Genomic DNA, 25739 nt, shown 5'->3' on the forward strand with positions numbered 1-25739 from the left:
ATGGAAAGGTGGGCACCACAGAAAGTGGCATGTTTTATTTCCCTCTTCAACTCTATTTTAATTTAAGCCTTGCCCCCCTTCACATTTAAAAAAAAAGAAAAAATACCAGGAGATTGTCACAGAGCATGGAGTGCTTTATTTCTCCCTCCAATTTTGTTTTGGTTTAATCCCTACCATCCCCTCCATTTTTTCGTCCACTTAGGCATTGCCTGTCATTGGTCACTCGGGTGTTTTCTCTTCCTGGTGGTGGAATATGAATAATGTTTTCTGCTCTCCTTGTTTCTTCACTGAGTCCTATGCCTACACATACTTGACATAGGTGCTGGGGAGAAGAGAGCACTACTGCTGTTTGGCAGTAGTGTGGGAGATTTATAAAAGAAAAGGAGATTAGAAATAAAAGAGAAAAAAATATATAACCAGGAGATGATTCTCACCAGGACTGACTCTCACCTGGCTGGCCACAGCCAGTATATCATGCACACGTAAATAAAGGATGGTTTGGTGATGGGATATCGCACTCTGTGCAGTTATTTCAGTCACATGGGAAGATAATAGGACGGGTAACCGAAAGCTTTCATGAAGACAGGGTTTTAGGAAATGACTTAAAGAAGGAAAGAAATGTAGAAAGATGAATTCTGAAAATTATTATTACTATTATATCAGGAGCCTTGCGTGATATCATGAACAAAATTAATCTGTTCTTGTAGATCCTAAATATTCGAACAAGTGTGCCTGCACTTTGGGGTGCTTTCTCCCTCCCTTACCTTGAATGGGATGTGTTTTGCTGCCGAATTAGCCAATTGATAGCGACAGGGTGGGTTCACCATCCAGTTAGGGCTGGTAGATGGGTTCTCATAGCTGGAAGTCAATTAGAGTACCATTAATTCAGACGAAGCAGCAAGCTCCCATTCAAGGTAAGGGAGGGAGAAAGCACCCCAAAGTGCAGGCACACTTGTTCGAATATTTAGAATCTACAAGAACAAATGAATGCTGCAAAATTCAGCCCAAATGGAGAATCCCAGAATACCAACTGAAGAAGGATATGAATAAGTTGAAAGGTTAGGGAGGAAACAACTGACACATATTAGAAATGTTCGATCATTTGCACAGTGCTGTTGTGTGATGTGGAGCTGTGAATTCATTGGTGTTGATAGAAACACAGGCAGATACTGCTGCAACATTTAAGAAGAATCCGATGAGCACTTAAAATGCCAGGGCCTAACAAGCTATGGACCAATTGCAGGTAGGTGGGATTAGTGTAGTTTGGTGCTTGTTGGTCGGCATAGACATGGGGACTAAAGGACCTGTTTCTCTACTGTATGACTCGATGACTGTGGCCCTGAGCATGTGCAAAACTGTGATGAAATTTTGTGCAGCATTGCAATATCTAAAGGAATACGTCAATTAAGTCGATAACTATCAAAGAAAAATTTCCTTAATCCCTATCAATGGCTAGTTTCACACAATACCTGTTCCCCAGAAAATTATCACCAAGGTTTTAATGTGAGAAGTGAAAACCGTTATGGCTTTGCCTCACCTCAATCTGAATAAAACTTTCAGGTCATTTGACTCTAGCTCACAGTCTCTTTTCCTGAATCAGCATTTATTACAGATTCCCACGTCCTGATCACCTTCATCCAACTCCACTGCCAGAGGTCAGGGCTTTTGCCCAAAACGTCGATTTCGCTGCTCTTTGGATGCTGTCTGAACTGCTGTGCTCTTCCAGCACCACTAATCCAGAATCTGGTTTCCAGCATCTGCAGTCATTGTTTTTACCAGAGGTCAGTCTTGCAGTTATTAAACACTGCTCCTTAGAATTGGCTCTACAATAGTTTGCCTTGCAATCTCATACTTTCGTTCTTCAAAGCCCTCTGTCTCAAGTCCAAAGGTTTCGGTTTCAAGTTCGACTCCAGGATCTGAGCACAAAAGTCAATGTTAAACTCAAATGAATTTAGGGAATACTGTATTGTTGTACGTGCCATTATTTGGATAAGACATTAAAGTAAAGGTCTACCTGCTTGGATGTTTGTTTAAAAAAATCTCATGGTGCCATTTTGAAGAAGATTTGGGGAGCTTTTCCTTGTGGTCTGGTCAACCAACATTTATCTCGCGTGAACATTGTGACAACAACTTGAAATAGTCTTACACAGGACAATGCAGCACAAAAATAGCCCAGGGGTCCAAATAGACCCTTCTAACTTGAGTCTCCTCTTATCTTGCCTCATCTAACTCTATCAGCACTTCCCCCTAATGTCTTCTGCTGTCAGTATTTCTCTAACTTCCTCTTAAATGCATTTAGATGATTATCACAAACCTGTACTTATAATATTGTGGATTTTCTAACAAATTGTAATCTCCTTTTAAAAATGGACACAAAAAGCTTTGAACTCTTGCTCCCAAAAGCCACATAGTACCTTGCAGGTTCAACTGCAGCCAAAGCAGATAGTTGAGCCCACTGGGGTCTGTTCAGAAATTCAGAGTGTTAGTTTGAGGAAGATTGACAAAGGGTCATTTCAATCATTAAAAGACTCCAGGACACTCAAATGGTGTGAAGATGCAAGACTTTTGTAGTTTTGAAACAGGAGACAAGAAAAGGGATATTTGCAAGAATTTTTCTCATAATTGACTTTGTTTTGTGGAGCTGTGGCTCAGCAATGTTGAGGAGGGTCAATTGCTGAAAGTATTTAAAGAGGAGGTAGACTGATCTTTGAAGTATGGGGGAATAGTGGGCTAGGATAAGCTGGCATGAAAGAAGAGTTGAGGCTTGGCAAAGATTAGCCATGATTTTGTGAATGGCAGAGCAGGCTCAAGGGTCCTGACTAGCCAATCCTGCTTCTATTTCTTATGTTCTTACGATCACCGCAATCATTTATCGAGGCAGAGAGTTCCACATTCCCACTACCCTCTGGATAAAGAAATTCCTTCTGAATTCCCTATTGGGTTGCTTGGTACCTTATATTGATGGCTTCTGGTTTTTGACCTTTCCTACAAGTAGAAACATTTGCTGTACTCTATCAACAGCTTCCATAATTTTAAATACCTCTACTTAATCACCCTGGGCTTTCCTTTATTTTAAGAAAAAGGAGACATTTCCTGCTGAGTCCTTCTTAATATGCATCTTCTTTTAGTTCTCGTACCATTTCATGTAATTCTTTTTTCTACTCTATTGTACCTCTATATAATCTTATAATATCAGGACCAGATGTATAAAATACTCTAAGTGTGAACTGACTAAAGTCTGATACTAGTTTGAAATGTTTTTTCATTTTCCAATTCTATTCTTCCCTGAAATAAATCCAAATGCTGCTTTCTGTTTGTTATTACCTTGTTGAACTATGTCCGACTTATATTGATTGTATGTGTGTTCTCAGAGTGGTTCCTTATTCCACTAAGATTCCTACTTTCTAAGTAATAAGTGGCCTCCTTATTTTTCTTTCCAAAATGTGATAATCCACACAATGCTTGTTGAAATTAATTTGTCAATTACACTGTCAGCCTACAAGTTTATTTATGAGTTCTCGTAATTTGTTAGTTCTGCTGAGTGTTATCTATACCCCTCAATTTGGCCACACCTTTGGTAACTGCACTTCTAATTTGAAAGTCTAAGGGCTAAACCTTTAACTTAGAGGCTAGTGGCAGGTGCCAGGAAATTTCGCTGAGACATGTGCCTGTGAAAGCAAGGTTTTTATTCAAAGGAATAGGTCCTAACTGGAGTCAGACTTTGAAATAATGAAGTAGATTAGATTTCCTACAGTGTGGAAACAGGCCCTTCGGCCCAACAAGTCCACACTGACCTCCGAAGAGTAACCCACCCAGACCCTTTTCCCTCTGACTAATGCACCTAACACTATGAGCAATGTAGCCAATTCACCTAACCTGCACATCTTTGGACTGTGGGAGGAAACCGGAGCACTCGGAGGAAACCCACACAAACATGGGGAGAATGTGCAAACTCCACAGTTGCCTGAGGCTGGAATCAAACCTCGGACTCTAGTGCTGTGAGGCAGCAGTGCTAACCACTGAGCCACTGTGCCGTCGGTTGATTTAAATGGCCCGCCTTGATACGCAGGAGCTCTGCCCAAGTTGTTTTATTTAGCTTTCACCTCTCAGAACCTCCTCACATCCCCACAACCTCTGTGTGCCAACTCATGCCCTTCCACCCACCTCTATGCCCCCTCATGCCCTTCATGCTAACCTATGGCTTTACACCCATTTCCAATAGTCTTTAATGCCCCCATGAAAAATGTTGATACCTCCATTCCCATTCAACTAGAATACACTTTTTATAGAACCAATTAATCCTATAGTAACAATTGCATATGTGGACACATTTTAACAACAGTGATTTATTAATAACTTTCTTCTAAAAAAAGATCTTGCATCTTCTACAGTCCTACCAAAGTGTCAATAATCCAAATGTTTGTTCTATTAATAGTAGAAACAACAAACACTTTTACTTGTGTAAATGTTGTACAATTGACAAAATTGATCTAAGAGAAAGAACTATCAATCAAGCAATGTTTTCCAATGGCATAGACGTTTCAACTGCCTAATGCATATCTGTGCTCTCAGCCAAAAATATATAATGAGGCATGTGGCCCATTGGGAATGGATGCAGAAAAAGAAGTTAGAATTGGTTTCCATCACAATTTTTAAATATTGGTAGAGTCTCACCAAATTTGTGAAAATGCAGGTGTAACTTCTTAACCTATATTGTCATCAACAGTGGTGTCAGCACAGAAGCTTTTGGAACAGCTCTTTCCACCTTCTGTCACACTGAATGACTATCCTCTACCCTTATTGCCTGCTTTCTGTCTTTCAGCTCACCAGATGTTCATTCAGATACTTGTGTCTTGACTCTATATATTTTGATTTTATTTGTTATTCTGTTCTGCAGTATCTTAGCGAAGGCTGTTTGAAATCCAGAACCACTGCAACTAATGTGTTATTTTTACTCTCTCCCTCTGTTTCACTTCAAAGAATTCAATTTTGTTCCTTCCTGCTGCTTCTCTGACCCATATAACCCTCAAAAGTTTAAGAACTCTTCAACGATTCCCAGCTTCTTTACAATGGCATCTCATCCCTATTTTTCGCAGTAGTCCTAATGTTCATGTAGTTATTCCGTTTCCATAGAGAAAATTATTGAATCTGCTTCCATTGCTCTTTCAGATAAAACATTTCATAGGAATTCAACTCACCTTTAAAAATAACATTCTCAAATTCCTTCAGGTTATTTCATTACCTTAAATCTGTGTTCTCTAGTTAGTGACAGCTAGCATGTTATTCCTGAGTTTACACTTGTGCAAATACAGATGACAAGCAGACCCTCAATGCTGCAGGTCCAACCACAGTGCCTTCTGCCGGGTTGGTGACGATTCGCCACAGCATATTCACCGCCGATGATTAGCCATTGCCGGGTTTGCCACCAGCGTTTCTCCACTGGGGTCATTTGACCTCTGGAGACTATTCGCCAACGGAAAGATATATATGTACTGATTGTTTTCCCACCTGCCTGTTCTTTCATACTTCTCAGTCCCCTTTATTTATACAACTACACACTACATATTGATAAAAAAAAAGAGGTAAAATAAATATCATTTTATTGGTTAATTCTAACTTCAGGAAAACATTCTCTCATAGCACTGATATAAAACCATCGTGGTAAAACTTCTTATTTCCACGTTTAGTAATAATTTCCATACTAAAAATTCCAGTTCTAAAAATACAAGCTTAAAAAAAACTCTCCTGTAATGAAAAGAAGATGTTACTGAAACAACGCAAACACTATATTCAAAATATACGAGTTACTTGCAGTGGCAAATCGTCTTCAGTGGCCAATGGGCGGTGGCTAAGCGTCCTCGGTGGTGAAAGGGCACTGGCGAATCGTCGGTGGCAAACGGTCCCATCCTGTTTCTGCCTGGGAGTCTCACCAACCCCACTAATATAATTGGAGATTCAAAGGCAAGACTGGACTGTGAGGTGACGTCAATGTGGAGTGTGTCTCTTTGGCCTGCAGACATTGAAGAACTAGACAAAATCCAGGCTGCTAGGTCCACTGACTTGGAGGGAAAACTTTTCCAATGGAACAGGTTCAGTTGTGGGGCATGGAGTCATCAATGCTCTCACAGCTTGCTGCTGCAGTGAGCAAATATTGAGGGGCTTCTTAGCTGATGGCATGGCTGGAAATCATGCCTAGCAAGTCACAGGTTGCTTGCCTCCATGCATGCAGTTGACAGTCCTACTGATTCTCAGCTTGCCCCTTGAACATTATCCAGCTGTAGGACTGTACCTTCAAGGTTATACTGGCCTTTCATTTGCCAGAGCAGCATTGTCCAAGGGACAGTTATTATCTTGGGATTAAATAATGGGAAAAAAAATCATTCTCCTCTCTCATTTGAGAAAATCTTGCCTTTACTCCATTTGGTTAAGTAGGTATGACTCAAACTCTTGCTAATTTTCATAAACCTTCCTTCTATGGGTCGACTCAATGTTGGATCAGTGCTGAAGCAAACGTCCAGTCCCTAACTGCTTCCAGGCATGAGCAATCTTGTTGTGAAAGTTCAGTGAGTGAGCTGCCTCCTTAACTTGTGTTGCTGTCCTCTGGCAGTTCACATTAACTACTGTGTTATGTGTACACTCAATACATCTGTCTATTTTAAGTGGATTAACAGTTTGGGGTGATGATGGAAGTTGGTATCTCATCACTGAATAACATGTATGCAGAACTTTAAAGATCGACATTGCAGCAAGTAGCTTCACATTACTCATGATTATAAGCAGAACCCTTTCTACTGTGACCTTCAACTTCATAATAACTTCCTAATGTACTGAATAAAATGATTAAAATGAAAAGCCAGGAGCATAAAACAACAGAGCTTTGATATGAGCTTCTTTTCATGAAGAAACATGAGGGGTTTTTTTTGGAAACCAAAGCATGACAACAGTTTAGCAGTTCTAATCACAGTTAGTATAACCCTGCTTCAATTACTATCACTAGTTTCTTCTCTTGTATTTGCGTATTTTTTCAAGGACATAACATAAAGATAGGAAGCAAACCGAGAGCCAAGGATTCTTAATGGAAAAACAAATTACGTTCACATTTTCTAAGTGCTCCAGGCTATTCCTAAACAGTTGCATTACTATAATGGTTTGTCATTTAATAATTTGCATACAGTGTAGTAAAACATCACTAGTAATGTAGTGTAGTAAATAGTAAAGCGCAGCAGGTTAGGCAGCATCCAAGGAACAAGAGAATCGACGTTTGGGGCATAAATCCTTCTTCAGGAAGGGCATCTGCAGTCCTCACTTTCTCCTAGTAAATAGAAAACAAGGCAATCTATTAAACAGGTAGATTTTCAGGAGTAGCTTAGAGGTGGGATAAGAGGTTGAGAAGCAGAGAGAGTTAGGGAGAGTTTTTCAGAGCTTAGGGCTTCAGCAACTAATGGCACAATTGTCAATAAAATGAAATTCTGGGGTGTGCAAGAGGCCCAAATTAGAGGAGTACAAAGATCTCAGAGAGATGTTGTGCCTGGAGAATGGTACATAGATACCTGTGTAGACTTTTTTTTATTCATTCAGGGCATGGAAGTGTCAGTGTCAAGGCCAATGTGTATTACCAGTCCCTGTTTGCTCTTCAGGTCTCGATTTTCTCTTGATGTTAAATTACTTTTTTGGCAACTGACTTGTCGGTTATTTCAGAGGGCAATTAAGGGTCAACAACATTTCTGTGGGTCTTGTGTCACATATAGGCCAGATTTCTTTCCTTAACAGACATTAGTGATACACGTGACTTTTCACAACAAGCTGGTGATTTTGTCATTACTGTTTCTGATTTCTAGCTTTTTATTCCAAATTGCTTTAATTAATTGAATTTAGACACCCCAACTGATGGCATTTGAACCCATAAAGCAATACTTGCATTTTTATGGCCTCTTTTATAATCCTAGGAAATCCTAAATCACTTTACAGCCAATCATAATTTTTAAAGTGTGTAATATTATGAATGACAGCTGATTTGTACTTTCTCCCAAAAATGGATTCAGTAATGTTGAGATAATTTGTTTTTCATGACACTGATTAATGGATAAATATTAGAAAATGGCATCTCCAGGACACCCGCACCAATCAACCACACCGCCCCGTGGCCCAACATTTCAACTCCCGCTCCCACTCTACCGAGGACATGGAGGTCCTGGGCTTCCTTCACTGCCCCTCCCTCACCACCAGATGCCTGGAGGAAGAATGCATCATCTTCCGCCTCGGAACACTTCAACCCCGGGGCATCAATGTGGACTTCAACAGTTTCCTCATTTCTCTGCCTTTATTCCTGATGAAGGGCTTTTGCCCGAAACGTCGATTTTACTGCTCCTTGGCTGCTGCCTGAACTGCTGTGCTCTTCCAGCACCACTAATCCAGAACCAGGGAGAACACCCCCACTCTTCTTCAAAATAGTGCTTGGGAGATCCAAGATAGCAGCAGTCTGAGTGGTCTGCTGTGCTGGGCTCTGTGCAAGGTGGATCTTTTCTCTCCCTTATCAACCACCCCCAGGAGGAAAAAGTATTAACTTTAACTTTAAGCTTACAGACTATTTGGAGCTGCTGAAATTGTCTGGGACAGCTTTAAGGCCAGGATGAAGTCCAGTAAAGGAAAGGGGCCTAAAGGAGGACAGGACATTCCCCTACTGCGTTGTGGTGCCTACAGCCAGTGCTCAGTCTCCTGGGATGGCCCCTTTGGATCCAGCAGGACAGCGGGACTTACTCTGAGTTTGCCAAACTCTGACTGTGGTTTCAAGCAGCAGTTGAGTCACTGTCTGCCATGTTGAAAAAGCATGAGCAGGAAATCCAGCTGCTGGAATGAAGACTGGACCGCAGCATCAGAGACCGTAGCGTACGTCTTGGGAGGAAGAATCTGAACGCTGGAAGACCAGGTTCGGATCCTTCAGGATCAAGTCAATGATCTGGAAAACAAAAATAAAAGGAAAAACTTACAGATCATGGGTCTCCCGGAATGTGAGGAAGGCAAGGACCTCGGATGGCTCCCGAAGTTCCTGGAGTTGGAGTTGGAGTCGGGCCTAGTAAGCGTGGAGCGGGCCCACCGGATCGCAATGCGCAGGTTTGGGCCTGACCGCACCCCGGCACAGTTTTAGTGCAGTCCTGTATTATAGAGAAAAACTGTTAGTAATGGAAACAGCAAGAAGATTGGGAAGGAATTCACAAGCTTTAATGTATAAAGGCTCAAAGATAAATTTTTTTCAGGACTTTCTAGGAGCCCTGATTCAGAAGAGAAGGACATTTGATAATGTCAAAAAAGAATTAAGGGATCTGAGCATTCAATACTCCTTGAGGTACCCGGCCATGTTGCATTTCGCCCATGGAGGGACGGTATATAACTTTGACTCCACAGAAAAGGTGAAGGGCTTTGTGAAGTCTTTGAAATGAAAGACCTAAGTCGAGGTGGGAGGGGAGGGGGCTTCATTACAGACAATAGTTTGGAGTTGTTTTTTAATACCCCCCCCCCCCCACTTTCTATTTCCCCCTCCTCCTTTCCTTTTTGTGGTTATTGGTTTTATTACTCCAGTTTTGTTGTAAAATTGGAATTATTTTCTATAATGGTCAGTTGGGTATTATCTAAGGTTCCTTTTTCTTTACTGCTGTCATCTTGATTTTGTATTGGGGTGCCTCTATCTGTGGCTAAAATGAGTGGGGGAGTTCACCATTTACCATATTGGTGGAAGCCCAAGTATTTAAACCTGGGACAATGGACTCTGGCTTTAAGGCATGGGAGAATAAGGGAATCTTCTGTCTGGGAGACTTACTTAAAAAGGTTTTCAATGAAAGTATTTATTTTAAAAAAGTGGCAAATATGGCATTTTACATCCACCAAAGGGGGCAAACTGGGACACAGCTTAGCATCTCAATCAAAGGACAGCACCTCCAACAATGCAGCACTTCCTCAGGCCTACATTGGACTGTAGGCCTTAGCTTTTTTATGCTCAAGTCCTGGAGTGCCATGTAAACCCTTCTGACTTAGTGGGACAAGAATGCTACCAACTGAATATAGGTAGCATTCAAATCAGAATGAATCAAGTTTAGTGACATATTCAACATTTGATATGATTTAAACTGAAGGATGCAAACTTTAAATGAGGTGTTGATAGACTAGGAGCCAATGTAGATTTTGCAAGTGCGATGATGACAGGTGACTAAATTGGAAAATTCAAAAATCCATTACAAAGGATCAGGAAAACATGAAGAACAAAGTATAACTTCCTGATCATTATGAGCTGAGTATACAGTACAGAATTAGTGCCTGTGAAAAGCACTCACATTTATTCTAAAGGCGCACTTAGCTTCCTGACTCATACAGTGCTCTTCATGTAGTCTAACTCTAACACATGTCACTGAATCAGATACAATTGCCAGATGATTTCCACATTAGGGAGGTGCAGTTAGTTTCACTTAAGTGACCTTCTAATGAGAGAGTATTGTTGCCAAGTGAAGCGAAATTAGTAAACCCTGAACTATTTTTAAACCACACCTTGCACTCACTTTCAGTTTACCTGAATCAAATGAAAGGCTTGTTCCTATCAAAAACATTTTGCCCTGAGCTACATGTAGGTCACTTGCTGCCACTGTCACAATCCACTAGAATTGTCAGGAATTTGATAGTTAAAAACTAGGAAACATTTTTCACTTCAATAATCAAATACTCTCAGCAGTATGACTGCACCAGCCTGTTCAGGGTTACAGGAAAATCACTTGTAACCAGTTGTGGTTGACTAATAATGCAGACTAAAATATCAGATTGATATACATGGGAAAATCTTTCAAACTGTGCTTAGCATACCTCTAGTGTAATTACTCCCAGCTTATGGTGCGCATGTTTCATTTTGGTAATCAGTTAAAAGTGTCCAGACCACATTGTGGAATCCATAATTATGTTAGTCAACATCTTAATTGGAAGATATCCTAACTTTTCAGTCAGCTTTTCTTTTCTAATATTTATAAAATTACTGTTTGATGAAATCAGACAGGCTTCTCTGTACTTACAACTTGCGGGGAGAACTGAAAAAATAAAGTGAGGTGGCACTGAATGCTTGGGTCACAGTAAGGACTTGGTGCAGATGCATGGTCTGGCATGTGGGGTGGAGGATGCACTGGTTGGAAAATGTGTCTCTGTGGTGCAGGTTGAGATTGGGAGTGTGCTGTTATAGGGCTGGGAGCATTCAATTGAAGTATTGTATTAGTAGTTGTATGAGTGAAGTTCTTGTTGACAAGTCAATCTGGTGATTGTTGTAAGGTGCAGTGGAACAGCCTTGGTCATCTGCTTTCAATGCTTCTTTCAAATTAGAATTATCTAGGGTATCCCCTCCATTTACCTCTTCTTTCTCTTCACCATCTTTCTCTTCACCATCCCTCCTCCTCATCCAGATCCAGGTCTCTTTGTTTAGTCATGGTGTGCAGCATACTATCGACAACCTCAGTATAAAACAAACTGTTTGGTTGATACTGGAGGACAAAACCCAACTCATCAAACTAATGGAAGCACATTCTCAAGGTGCAAATGGTCTGTTTTATGAATGTTCATGTTAGCTAGAATCATAGTCCTGGAGTCATACAGCTTGGAATCAGACTCTTCGGTCCAACCAGTCCATGCTGAACATAACCTCAAGCTAAACTAATCCCACCTGCCTGTTTCTGGTCCATATCCTTCCAAACCTTTCCTATTTATGTGCTTATCCAAATGGTGTTTAAACGTTGTGATTATACCCACATCCACCACTTTCTCAAGACGTTCATTACACTCTCTGTGTAAAGAATTTGACCCCCCATGTCATTTTTAAATCTCTCTCCTCTCACCTTAAAATTGTGGCCCCCTTGACTTGAAATCCCCCATCCAAGGGAAAAGACAACTACCATTATCTCTACCTATACCCTTCATGATTTTATAACTCAAAAGTCACTTTGCAACGTCCTATGCTCCAATGGAAAAAGTCCCAGCCTATCCAGCCTTTCTTTATAATTGATGAATAATTCACAATACTTTTCTTTAGAAATGAACCCCAGTAAAAGAAATCACTTGCACTTTTATAATGTGTCAGGGCTTCAGGCTGTCCTTAAGTGCTTCATAGAAATTACTAAAAGGAGACACAATGTTAAAGATTTTCATCTTGCACTTATAAGCACTAGAACTCAAGAAACTAGATTTGATAAAGGAAAATTTATACATATTTGGGCCATTGTTGGCATGGAACACAGCAAGAACAGCTGACTGTTAAACCTATTTCTCAGATCAGGCAAATAGACTTTAATTTATCGGGGTTTGGCATGGGAACACAGCTGAAATTGGTATTCGTCATGACTCCTTTTTCCAATGAAATTTGTGTAATGTCGGTCTGATTCCTTTTACATACTTCAAACAGTTTGCAAAGATAAGGAGCTTCTAACACATGTACTTGCATTACGTACAAACTATAGTGATAATCTTAAATTGGTTTTTGATGTTATTTTTAGTGCAGTCTAGATTATTTAATAAATGTCCAATAGCAGAATCTCATCTACTGCGAGACATGTTTCTAGACTTGCAAATAAACATGAGTGGCACACTGCCCAGTGCTATTGGTCAACAGAATGTATTGGCTTGATACAGTTGACCAAACATTGGAATGCATGACCTACATACCTGGTCTCATAACTGCACTGAAAGTCATATATCACATTACTTGCTTGAATCATTGTTTGAATACCTATGCCAAAACTCCCTCTAATTTTGGCTGTTCTAATAAGATTAGATTAGATTACTTACAGTGTGGAAACAGGCCCTTCGGCCCAACAAGTTCACACCAACCCTCCGAGTAGTAACCCACCCAGACCCATTCCCCTACATTTCCCCCTTCACCTAACACTACGGGTAATTTAGTATGGCCAATTCACTTAACCTGCACATTTTTAGACTGTGGGAGGAAACCCACGCAGACACGGGGAGAATGTGCAAACTCCACACAGACAGTTGCCCGAGGCGGGAATTGAACCTGGGACTCTGGCGCTGTGAGGCAGCAGTGCCACCCACTGTGCCACCCAAAATGGGAAGAGGCCCCAGTGAGGTTTGAACACATGACCTCTGGTTTACAAGACCACTGCTCTAACCACTGAGCTAGGGGGCCTCAATTCTATTTTACCATTCTCTTCACAAAATTGAAATCTCCTCTATTCTCTCTCTACATTCTTGACAATCTTGCTAAATGTGGTGCTCAGAATTGGACACAATAATCCAGCTGAGACCAAAGCAGTGATTTCTGCAAAAATCAGCATCTCTTCCATACTTTTAGTTACACTTGCCTCTGTTTTCAAAAACTGGGTATGCTTTGTCCCCAACCTTCCCAATTTTTTTGTATCATCTGCAAAGATTCATGCAGAAAACTACCGTAAAATTTACCAATTACTTTTTAACATCTTTCTCCTAAAAGTAGTTGTTGTAAAACTCTCTGTGTAGGACTACACTTGCCTGTGTTAGTCCACTTCACAAGTCTATCCCTGACCTCCTGATGTCTGTTATTATCTTTGTCACTGTTTATTAAGACTTTTGAGTCTTGTGTCATTGCATAAACTTTGACTTTAGCCCTTGTGTGCTCAAGTCAAGGTCATCTTTATATATATGGATATATATCAAAAGAGCAGTGGTCCCAACATGCACCCTTGGTGGACAATACAGTATATCAGTTTCAAGTCTGGGAAACAACTATTCACAAATACTCCTCCTTTTCTGTCTCTGAGACAGTTTTGAGCCATGCTGTCATTTTAATGGATGCTATTTTTATCAAACATCTTTAGAAAGAACATGAAAATTGGAAAAGTGAGGGCTCTAGCAATCATAAAGTTATGGAGTAATACTGTGCAGAAAGAGTTCTTTCAGCCTGACAAGTCTGCCCTGGATCTTTTGAACAGCATGTTAGTTAACTTCACTTCCCACTCTTTCCTCATATCTTTGCAGTTGTCTGTGACTAATCTATATCTTATGTTGCCTGATTGTACTCCCTTATATCTTTTCCATGTTTACCCTCTCAGCCTCTATCATAATCTTGGAATGAAGTTTCCATGGTTCCTTTTAATATTCTTTTTCCAAAACTGCTTTCATCTGACCTGGGATTACATTCACTATTCCCAAAGAATGTTTAATACATATGCTTTTTCAGAGCAGTTTGGAATCGACTTTAATAAAAGATGATTAAAAATATGCTAATCACACATCAAAAAAATGTAGAAAGAAAAATATGTAAATGAGGAAGTATTTGAAAATTACAATTAGCAAATAATTACTGTGAAAGGGACATGTATACCTAAAGCAATCATTGGATCACAATTTCTTATTCGTGCTTTGAATTCTATTTCATTCAAAAGACTCAAACTTTTTCACTGATCTTTTCTGCAATGTTAAGAGTGATTATGGCTCTTCAATGTTGCTTCATAAGTTCAATTGTTCTCAGTATAAATTTCTTCTGTATACTTTTTCTTTAATGTACATTGTTGATGAATTTCCTAGGAATTATCATCAGACAATATTTATAAGCGTTTCCTCTGGATGGAATATAGGAACAGTAAGAGGCTATTTAGTCTGTCAAACCTATTCTGCCATTCAAAGAGATCATGGCTATTTTCATCTTAATTCAACTGAACTGCCAATTCTGCTGTACCTTTTAATACCTGCACATAATAAAAAAAATTATTAATAGTTTTGAAGCTTTGAATTGACTCCATCTTAATAACATTTGGGGTGGGGCGGGTGGAGGGAGCAGTGGTTCCACATTTTCATTATCATTTTGTTAAAATTGAGGGGATGCAGAAAAGATTTACATGGGTGTTCAGGGCTGGAGGTTTTGAGCTATAGGGAGAGGCCGAATAGATTGGGGCATTTTCCCTGGAGCATCGGAGGCTGAGGAGTGACCTTATAGAGGTTTATAACATCATGAGGGGTATAGATAAGGTGAATAGCCAAGGTCTTTTTCTTAGGGTGGGGGAGCCCAAAACTAGTGGGCATAGGTTTGAGGTGAGAGGGGAAAAAATTAAAAAGGACCTGATAGGTAACTTTTTAATGCAGAGGTTGGTTCGTGTATAGAATGAGTTGCCAGAGGATGTGGTGGAGGCTGGTACAAATACAATACTTAAAAGGTGTCTAGATGGATATATGAAGAGGAAGGGTTTAAAGGGATATAGGCCAATTGCTGGCAAATGGAGCTAGACCTGGGATGTCTGGTCAATGCGGATGGGGTGGACAGAAGGGTTTGTTTCCATGTTGTATGGCTCCATGGCTGTATGAGAAGAAATGCTTTCTAACATCACCACTGAACATAATGTTAAGGTTATGCCTCCTTGCTTTGGAATCTTGCTCTGGTGTAGGCAAAAATAACAGGCATTCAGAGCCAGCATTCAAAAAAGTGTTTGCCTCCCTGCATATCCACATATTGGACCTTTAGCAACTATGAGCTAAATACCAGTGTCGCGATTTTCCCTGCCGTTCAGAACACAGAAGACCGACATGAACCAATTTCAAGGTGAATATTTATTGATCTGTAACGTATTAAAGAATTGCTTCTGTCATGTACTTTCACGTCATATTTTTGTTCTTCTGTTTTCAGTAAGACTTTACTGATTGCTGCAGATTTAAAATTTGAGCTGAGCAGAACATGATGGGATTTGAAATATAGAAATTGAAAGTGACGTGAGTCAGAATTAATTTCATTGCAGGGAGGTTTGTCACTCCTATTAGGAAAGGTTGAAATTAACTTGGCAGGGGTGTAAAAAAAGAGATAATACTAGAGAAGGATGCATAGTGAAAGAAAAAGAACCAGAGTTGCAATTAGTCAGATATTTAGGTGTGTTCAACAGTAAGAGGTAAAGTAATAAAGTCTACATTAGGGCCATTGTGCTTGTATGTGAATGCATGGTGAGTAGTAAATAAGACTGATGAGATTGCTGGTGCAGGTAGCAAAATGGAATTATGATATTGCAGAAATAATGGAGATGTAGCTCAAGAAACTATTAAATACAACTGGATTCACGGTGTTCAGGAAAGGAAGGAAGTGGGGAAATGTGGCAGCGTTGATCGAGGAAAACATTGCAGTAGTGGACAGAAAGTATGAACCACAGGGATCAAGGGCAGAATCCAGTTGGTGAGAGCTAAGGAATAAAATATTTGCAATTACGTGTCCATTGGGCTCCACTCCATGGGAAAGATGTAAAGAAACACATAGTGGTGTAAGAATTATACTGCAGTTACAATGAGGAAAATTTAGTTATCTGAATAAAGAGTGACATGGTAGTCATGTAAAGGCAGAGAAATCCAAACGTTCCCAGAGTATGATCTGGAGTATGTTTCCAGTCCAATGAAAAAGGAGGCATTACTTGACCAAGATCCCAGTTGTGGGAGCTGAATACTATACTAATCACAAAGTCCTGTTTGTTCAAGGCAGTCCAGGCTCAGACAGCACTGCAGCCTCTGTGCCAATTAGAGAAAGATAATCCCAAAACCTGAAAAAAGACAGAATTTGAGCATTTAATTCTCCAATCAAAATTTTGTCTTGCTCATTCTCCTCCAATCACAGACTGTTTCTCAATCACATTTGCTGTGGACTGGCTTACTATGGCACCTGTCAACAAACAGCAAGCATGCGAGAACCAGCCCGTGATTAGAGGATCAACTGTGAAAGTAAGTGGTTGATACCATTTTGAAGTTTACTATATATATGTAGGCTTTGTAACATATACTATAGTTAGCACCAGATTCAAAGAAGTGAAGCTATTTACATAATAGGAACAACCATGTTGTGTGCAATTATCTGACCAAGCCATGGTATTTCAAGTTTATGACATAGAATCCTATGTTTCTGATGCAGAAACCTATGCTTCTAATTATTATTTATTGATTCCATATAAGATGGTTTGACCCAACTATGACAACTGTTTCTAACTCTGGGCATGGGAAGAATGTGAAGGGCTTATAGAGACTTTGGAAGAAGTATACTAGTAAGGCTTCAGATATGAGAGATTTGAGATTCTGTGGTATTTCTTTTTACAGCTAGGACAGCTGAGGGACTTTGATAGAGATGCACAAAACTCTGAAAACTTTAGGTAGACAAAACTTAAACTATTTCCAAAAATGATCAATAATTAGATGATTATATAATTTTCATATATTCCTAGTTATGTCATGTTAAACAGTAGACCAAATCCAATCTGGTCAATTATTGCCCTTGTGCTTTATTTTTGATCATCAGTAAAGAGAAGGAAAATGTGTCATCAATGGTGCTACCAAGTCACATTTGCTTAGCAATAATTTGCTCACTGATACACAGTTTGGCTTACACCAGAGCAACTCAGCTCCTGACCTCATTACAGCCTTGGTTCAAACATGGATAAAAAGGCTGAACTCCAGCAGTGAGATCAGAGTGATGAGCAAGCAGCCCTAACAAAACTGGAGTCAGTTGGAATCGAGGGAAATGTCTCTACTGATTAATGTCATACCTAGCACAAAGTAAGATGGCTCTAGTTATTGGATGTCAGTCAGCTCTGGATATCTCTGCAATATAGTGTCCTAGGCCCAAATGTCTTCCTCAATGATCTTCTGTCCATTAAAGGCAGGACATTTACTTATGATTGCACAACATACAATGCCATTCGCACCTTCTTAGATACTGAGGCAGTCAACATCCAAATCCTACAAGACTTGGAAAATCCAGGTTGTAGATTGATAAGTGGAAAGCAATGTTCATGCCACACAAGTGCCAAGAAATTATAATCTCCAATAAGATAGAATCTAACCAATGGTCCTTAACATTCAATGGCATTACCATCACTGAAAACCCCGTTACTAACATCCTTTGGGTTACCATTGACCAGAAACTAAAACAGACTAGCCATTAAAATGCTGTGGTTGCAAGAGCAGATCAGAGGCTAGGAATCTTGCAGTGAGTAACTCACCTTCTGACTTCACAAAGCCTATCCATCATATACAAGGTACAAGTCAGGAATGTGATTCAACACTCCCCAGTTGCCTGGATGAGTGCAGCTCCAACACACTCCAGAAGCTTGGCACCATACAGGACGAAGCAGCCGGCTTGACTGGCGCTACATCCAGAAACAATCCATCCACTATTGATGCTCAGCAGCAGCAAGTGTACCATCTAAAATTTCACTGCAGAAATTCGCTGAGGCTTTTTAGACAGAATCTTTCAAATCCAAGATCACTTCCAGAAGGACAGGATCAGCAGGTAGATGGGGACACTTGGAACTGCAAGTTCCCCTCTCTGCAACTCCCCATCCTGATTGCCCATTGCTATTTGCACTTGAGAAATTAGTGATGAGCTTACATGTCAAAGCATTGCAGTCCATTTCATGCAGGTAGATTTGCAATGATGTTTGGGATGGAGTTCCAGGATTCTGTTGCAGTGAGATTGAAAGAACAACAATATATTTCCAAATCAGGATGGTATGCCAACTGTCTGTATTCCTTCAGGAATTACTTGGCAAAGACATAGAAAGCTGAATGACATCCTTTATACTGCAGAATTCTATTCCATAGGACCAAAGGCACATTTTGAAGGCACTTAAATTTGTTAAAAGGAGTAGTGGGATAAGGGAGTGTTAAACAAGCATGTCTTGGCTCTCTCCCTGGCGCTGACTTGACCTGATCTTGGAATTGGGGTCATCCAAGTGGATCAAGGGTCAGTAGGGAAGCATTTAAGGGATAGTGATCACTATATCATATGGTTTAGATTAGCTGTAGAAAATGTCAAGGAATAATCAATAGTAAGAAGAATTAACTGGTGCAAAGCCAACTTCTGTGGAGAAAGAATGAATGTGACCTCAATAAATTCGAATCAAAGGTTGGCAAGCAAAACTTAAACTGATAAATAGGTTATCTTTGAAGAAGGAATTGTTTGGACATGGTCAATGTATATTTCCAAGAAGATGAAAGGTAGGGTAAAGATACCTTGAATTTCCTGAAGAGAGACAGTTACAATGATGAACAAGAAAGTGTGCATTTGTTCAATGTCAAGTAGATAAAACAGCTAAAATTCTGACTGAATATAGAAAATTCACAGCTGAACTGAAAAAGTAGATAGGAGAAACATAGAGCAGGTATGAAAGGAAACTAGCAGCTCCAGGCCACATCTGGAGTATTGTGTACAGTTTTGGTCTCCTTATTTGAGAAGGATGTACGAGCACTGGAGGGGGTGCAGAGGAGGTTTACTAGGTTGATTCCGGAATGGAGAGGGTTGGCTTATGAGGAATGATTAAGTAGACTGGGACTATACTCATTGGAATTTAAACTTCTGAGGAGGTTTGCTGTGAATTTTCCTGAATGATTGCATCTGTAAAGACCTGTTTGTGTCTAGTGACTTGCCTATGCTTGTAAGAATATCGGGCAACTGAGCATTCAATTTTGCATTCAAGAGCTAACACTTATTGGCTGAAGGGGTTTTATTCCCAAAGTGAATTTCAGATTTTTCTTTTGTTTGTTTGACTTTATCTGATGTGGTGTGTGTATGTTGGATTATTTTGTTGGTTAAACGTTTACAATTTCACATTCCAAACTCTTTGTTAACTGGTTTTGCATATTTCCATGTTGAATACATTTTTTATTATTATAAGCCGAATGTCGAGAAAGAATACTATTGACTATTTTGCGAAATGGGCAGAACAATTAAATTTTGTTGTGACCTGTGGAGGAGTGGGACAGAGAGACATACGCTCTCCTCCTATATCAGTGTAATATGACTGATTTGGGCCCATAAAGGGGATTTATACATTGAGCAGAGGGCATGGCTGTGGTATAAAATTACTACTTTGCCAGGGAAGAAGTTGATGCACACATCATGGTGAAAGAGGAGGTAGCTCTGATAAAAGGTTTAAAATTGATAAGGATGTTATATTACATAGACACTTTGTACTTAAAGTTAATAAGTCATTATGACTGGTTGAGCTGCATCGAAGTGCTAAGGGATAGAAAATATGGATGGACAGGCCACATTTTTCCAATTTCCTGCAGGTTCAAGGGCGGTTTACACTGACAGTTCACATTGAAGCCGATCCTGAAGTAATTTTCGATTGCCAACATGTTAGAAATAAAGGTCTGATGAGGAACTTGAGAACAGCTCATAGACTTTTGGACAAAGAATGGACAGTTATTTATCAAGTAGTAGTGCCATCCAAACAGCACAAGAAGACATTTCAAGTAGCAATAAATAGATATTTTACAAGGCCAACACATATGCAAGGACATTGTGCGGTTCTATAAAATGTGTCATACATGTAGAAACCTTCAATATGTAAACAAATCAACATGTATGATACCCATACCAGTTTTTGAAGAACTATTCATTCAAGTGTTTGAAGATGGTGTAGGACTATCACCAAAAATGAAAACAGGGACATCAATTTATTCTTACTACCATAGATAGGGAAATTCAATTTCTAGGGATATTTCTTTAAGGAGCGGATAGGTGGAGATGGAGCCGAGAGAGAGGGAGAGATATATGAAAGGGGTAGGTAAACAAGGAGATTATGGATAGCAGGCCTGGCCAGAAGAAACGCTGAATAAATGAAAATAAGAGCTAAGAGTAGGAAAGAATGGGTGACCGTGCTAAAAGCAACCCATGTCCGAACTGGACCAGGTGTGGGGTGGGTAAAAAACAAGGAAGGATGGAATCAGGCTCTAAAGTTATTGAACTTGATGTTGAGTACTGCAGGCTGCAGGGTCCCCGAGTGGAAAATGAGTTGCTGTCATTCCAGCTTGCACTGAGGCTCACTGGAACACTGCAGCAGGCCTGCTGGAAAACCATTTGACTCACCTGGCCAAAGCCTCTAGAGTTCACTAGTAGGTGTTAGTGCTTAAACTGGATGGATCCATCAGACTGAAGGTAAATGCAGCCATGACGACAGATTCATCCCCAAATCCAAGATTAGAAGACCATATTCATTGGGTTGGTAGTGGCTCGTTCCTTTCTAAGATTGAACTATTGAAGGGGCACAGGCAAGTGCCACTAACATAAAGGGGTAAAAAAATATTAACCTTGTACCAAATGGGTTATAACAATGCTGAGTGATTTCATTTGGGTTAAATAATGCTCTAGCTCCATTCCAGACATTTGAGTCAAGTTGTAGGTGAGGTTTATAACTGTGTGATGTATTTATACGAGATTGTGGGATAGAGAAACCCATGGGAAGATCATGTCAGACAGGTCTAAGGCCTGTTCTAGTAATTACAGTTGACTGGCTTAGTAACAAATTTAGCCAGAAGTGAATTTGCGAAAGCAAGAGTAACTTACCTAGTATCTAAAGTGAAAGCTCTAATAGAATTCCCATGCCTAAAACTAAATGAGAAATCACAGAGTTTTAAGAATGTATAGGTTTTGCCTAAAGTTTGCATATAATCTGCACACAAGAGCTGTACCTTTCATGAATCTTATAAAAGAAACAAGCAACAGTGGTAGATCAGAGCAGAATAAGTGCTCCCTCAAATTTTCATCCCAGCTCTGTGGAACTGCGAGGCCCTTGAGCAATCTCTGCGATGATGTCCTTGGCTACTTTTTCAGAGAGGTCGTAAATGCAGCAATTCCAAAAAGTCTGGCTTAGATGGTCTTTAGGGCCAATTTGATTATAGCTAACAGCTACTGCCTTGGACAAAAGGCTTTGAAATAAAAAAAAAGAACTTATACAAAGAAAGGCTGGTTCTCCCTGCTCAGCTTTTCTTTGGTTTGGTTCGGCTTTAGCAGGCTGGCTATTTATTGAAAGCAGTCAGTTCAGTTTGAGGTGCTGATCCCAGATACAACGACATGGAGGAGGGTGTTCTATGCTGCCATCTCTCTCTGTCTCTCTCTATCTCCTTCAAGACCCTGTATTTGAATTTACCTTTTGTGCAAAGGGGTGTTTATGGGGATTGTTGCAGGTATTTGGAGCAGCATCATTAAGTTGGGATAATCTGTTGGGTTTTTGGATAGGTTAAGTTATTCAATACTCTGTTCTCTTTTGTTTGTGTTTCATTCACTAATCTTGTAAATAAATTCTGTTTTGTTTAAAACTAAATGGTTTGGCCAGCTGCATCTCTCCTGGAATATCCACATTACACCTGCTTAAAACAACTAGCAAAGTTAGGGTCTGGGCTACATTCTTGAAATGTTTTGAGCGCGTCTGGTGGCCCATAACATCACAAACCTTAAGGTAACATTGAGCAGAATGCAAGGCAGCCTTTGAGAGACTGAAGGCAGTCCTATTAAATGAATGCATATTGGCTGTAATAAGGTCAGCCAGGCAGATATCATAGAAAATGAATGCCTTGATTGAGGCTGTTAATCTGGTCCAATCAGAGACCCATAGCTGTTGGAAACAAACAGGAGCATGAGGTAATGTGGGGGCAAAAAGAGACAAGCAGGACTGTCAGAGGTTTTGTTCACTCTGAGACCTGGCTCTGAGGGAGCTGGATCAGTGTCAAGGCCTAAAAAAAAGAACAGGAGCATTAGTATCAAGGACTCTGCACTTATAAATGTGGACTGACTTGATGACGCGATATCACTCTCTGTGGAGTTATTTCAGGCTGTCTGTAATTTTTCCAGATCTTTCAAAATGGCAATTGACACTAGTGACTTGGAGCAATGTTGAGAGGATCTGTGCTTGTAGACCTCTAGTTCCAGAAGCCACTGCTGTGCATTGACCTTAGAGGTCTATGTAGTGGCAGGAAAAATTAGATAGATCGTAGCTTGGAGAATAGGTAAAGTCTTGTTACCAGATGATGAGTCAGCAATAAAAAAGTCAGTGGGATACTTCTATAAAAAACTGAAGCAGTATCAGAAGATGTCTTAATGGTAGAAAAAGAGATTTTGGGATTATTATTATTTTTGCAACACTTTGAAGTCCATGTCTAAAACAGTAACAAGCAAACAGACATTTACACTAATCGTAATCCATTGGCCTTCATTGAAAAGTTTAACACACAAAATGCAACTCTACTCAGGTGGAGTCTTTTGTTTCAATCATCTAATGTCAAAATGATCCACACTGCTCGAAAAGATATTGCAATTGCATGGACCTGAGTGTAAAATTTTGGAATAAGTTAAAGGTCTAATAAATGATACAATTTAATAATGTTGTGTAAGAGGGGATGCAAAGATGAATGGATGTAAGTCTTGTGTTTGATTGTTTGTGTGTTGTATATTTAGTGACAAAACATACTTTTGAAATGACTTTTTTTCCTTCAAAGATTGGAGGCATTTAAAGACTATATCTTTCTATTTTTCTATAGACAGTTGACTGAAATGGAAAAAAAGACTGTTTTAAAACTAAAGAATTTTGGAAGGAATTGGTGCACTGACAGTGAAGTTTAGTAGCTGATGAACTAGAAATGGAGAATGTTTACAAAATGAGATTCAGCTGGAACAAGTAGCTGTGGAGTGATGATTACTGGTCAATGGCAAAGGGCTTCTCCTTCACAATGATTCTGTGATTGGCTCCCAATTAGCTTGTGAATATGAAAGAGATAGACAGAAGCCTTGAGATTTCTAGAAAGGAAGGTTCGGTCTTTGACACTGCAGTATGAAAACACTTAAAGCCCGAAGAAAGCTGACTTATTTTCTCTCACCAGTTACTGTAAACCAACAAAGTCAAGGAATTCATTAAAGTACCTGGAGAAGAGTGAGATTGCCTAACAGTAAGTCCTGACAAGCCAAAAAATGACATCTCAACAGAGACTACTGAATTGCCTTGCAATTGCCCCCATCCATAATGTCATCTTTTTTTCCGTCCATGTCTGACTTTATACATTTAAAAACGTTTTATCGGGGTTAAAGTTCATAGTTATTTACCTTTAGCTGGAATCCACTTACTTGTATTATGCTTGTTGTGTACAGAAACCTAGTCCATGCTTTCTGTCAACGTTTGCATAAAAAGGCAGGTAAATTATGGATAAAAACATAAAGTGTGAGAGAAACTCAGCAGGTCTGGCGGCCTCTGTGGTGAGAGACACAGACTTTATGTTCAGTCTGTGGAAACATAGAAAATAGGCATAAGAGTAATCCGTTCAGCCTTTTGAGTCTGCTCCTCCACTCAGTTTGATCACGGCTAATATTCTAACTCTGTACCCTGTTCCTGCTTCCTTTCTGAACCTTTTGCTTCCTTTAACTCCTCCTTGAAAACATTCAATGTTTTGAGCTCAACCGCTTCCTGTGGCAGAGAATTTCACAGGCTCACCACTGTCTGGATGAAGAATTTTGTCCTTATCTCAACCCGTGACCCTGGCTCTGGACTTGCTATTCGGCCAGAGCAACCAGAATCCAGTTTTCTTTCGATGAGTTGAAAAATGTATTTTCATGCTGTGGAGAGTGAAGAGAGTGAGGAGAGTGAAGAGAGTGAGGAGAACAGATTGGGAAGGTGCCCAGTTGAAACTTTATTGCTGGAACAGGACTGATCTTTCATCCTCAGAGAGGGGCAAGCAAAACACTGAGGCAGTGGTAATTGCAAAGGAGAGATGGATACGTAAAATAGATGTTAATGTGAGCTGTAAAAATTTTTTTGTTTTGCTGAGATCAAAATTAACAAAGCATACACAAAACACGGCCAGAGAAGGATGAGAATCTAAAAATAATGTAATACAGAGGTCACACTCTGAAGCTGTGGAATTCAATATTGAGTCCGAGTGCTTTAAAGTGGCGAACCCCTCCCCTCAGTCTTACCACGCCCCTTTAGTCTGACCCGCCCCCACACAGCATGGCCCCGCCTCTTCCCCGCCCCCTGACCCCGCCTACCCCGGCTTCTGCGCGCAGGCGCAGTGTATCTCGCTCAGACAGATTGAGCTGCGCCCGGACATGTTGTTGTTGATGTTGGGTTCGGGCTGCGATCGCCAGCGGCGGCCGATAGGCACCGCGATCCTTTGAGACTCTCTCTCCCCGACGGTCGGCCATGTGTCCATGGAGCCGGTGGTGCGGCTGAGGCAGGGTTAGGGGAGAAGCCGGACGCCCTAACCACCGCCCCCCCCCTCACCCACCCTCAACACCGGCCGAGGCGGACAGGATGGCAGCAGCGGCCTGAGCCGAGTATGCAGCGGACACGGCTCAGCTCCGGCTCCACCGCGCGGCCACTGCATCGGAATCGGGATCCGGATCGGCTCCGGCACCGCCGCACCGCTACCCCCTGCTTCCTCCCCGTCAAGGTAAGAGCCGCTCCCGGAGGACGGGCACCTGTGCTGCGGGCTGTCCTCAAAAACCTCCGACCTCTTCACTTCAAAACTTTAGCTCAGGCTCATCGGCAACGTGAGGCTTCACATTTCTCAGGGCATGATCCCCACTACATTTCACCTGATCCCCGATCCTCATTACACTCTACCTGATCCCCGATCCCCACTGATCCCCGATCCCCTTACTCTCTACCTGATCCCCACTACACTGCACCTGATCCCCGATTCCTTATTAACCCCCGATCCCCACTACACTGTACCTGATCCCCAATCCCCACTACACTGTACCTGATCCCCGATCCCCACTACACTGTACCTGATCCCCAATCCCCACTACACTGTACCTGATCCCCGATCCCCACTGCACTGTACCTGATCCCCGATCCCCACTACACTGTACCTGATCCCCGATCCCCACTACACTGTACCTGATCCCCGATCCCCACTACACTGTACCTGATCCCCGATCCCCACTACACTGTACCTGATCCCCGATCCCCACTACACTGTACCTGATCCCC

At 40.8% G+C, this 25739-nt stretch overlaps 1 protein-coding gene and 2 long non-coding RNA genes across 7 annotated transcripts in view; 1 reads left to right on the forward strand and 2 right to left on the reverse strand.

Moving 5' to 3' along the window:
• LOC122557710 overlaps positions 1-25739 on the reverse strand; it is a 71517-nt gene that overhangs the window by 36608 nt on the left and 9170 nt on the right. The window contains exons 2-3 of one of the 2 annotated variants that reach the window (XR_006313921.1): positions 8988-9152; positions 7272-7312 (exon numbers count right to left, since the gene is read on the reverse strand). This is a non-coding gene — a long non-coding RNA (uncharacterized LOC122557710). Of the gene's footprint in view, positions 1-7271; positions 7313-8987; positions 9153-25739 lie in introns of those variants that run through there. The other variant, XR_006313922.1, reaches the window with a different exon arrangement.
• The window catches only part of LOC122557708 (homeodomain-interacting protein kinase 3-like), a 260774-nt gene continuing 259844 nt past the window's right edge, over positions 24810-25739 (forward strand). For all 3 annotated transcript variants that reach the window (XM_043705595.1, XM_043705593.1, XM_043705598.1), the window contains exon 1: positions 24810-25194. The gene's annotated coding sequence lies outside the window, so the exon portion shown is untranslated. The remainder of the gene's footprint in view (positions 25195-25739) is intronic.
• Positions 25201-25739, reverse strand: part of LOC122557709 — a 5662-nt gene continuing 5123 nt past the window's right edge. For both annotated transcript variants that reach the window (XR_006313919.1, XR_006313920.1), the window contains exon 3: positions 25201-25730. This is a non-coding gene — a long non-coding RNA (uncharacterized LOC122557709). The remainder of the gene's footprint in view (positions 25731-25739) is intronic.

This window comes from Chiloscyllium plagiosum, chromosome 16, assembly GCF_004010195.1.
Source record: "Chiloscyllium plagiosum isolate BGI_BamShark_2017 chromosome 16, ASM401019v2, whole genome shotgun sequence".
In the NCBI taxonomy this organism is placed as follows: domain Eukaryota; kingdom Metazoa; phylum Chordata; class Chondrichthyes; order Orectolobiformes; family Hemiscylliidae; genus Chiloscyllium; species Chiloscyllium plagiosum.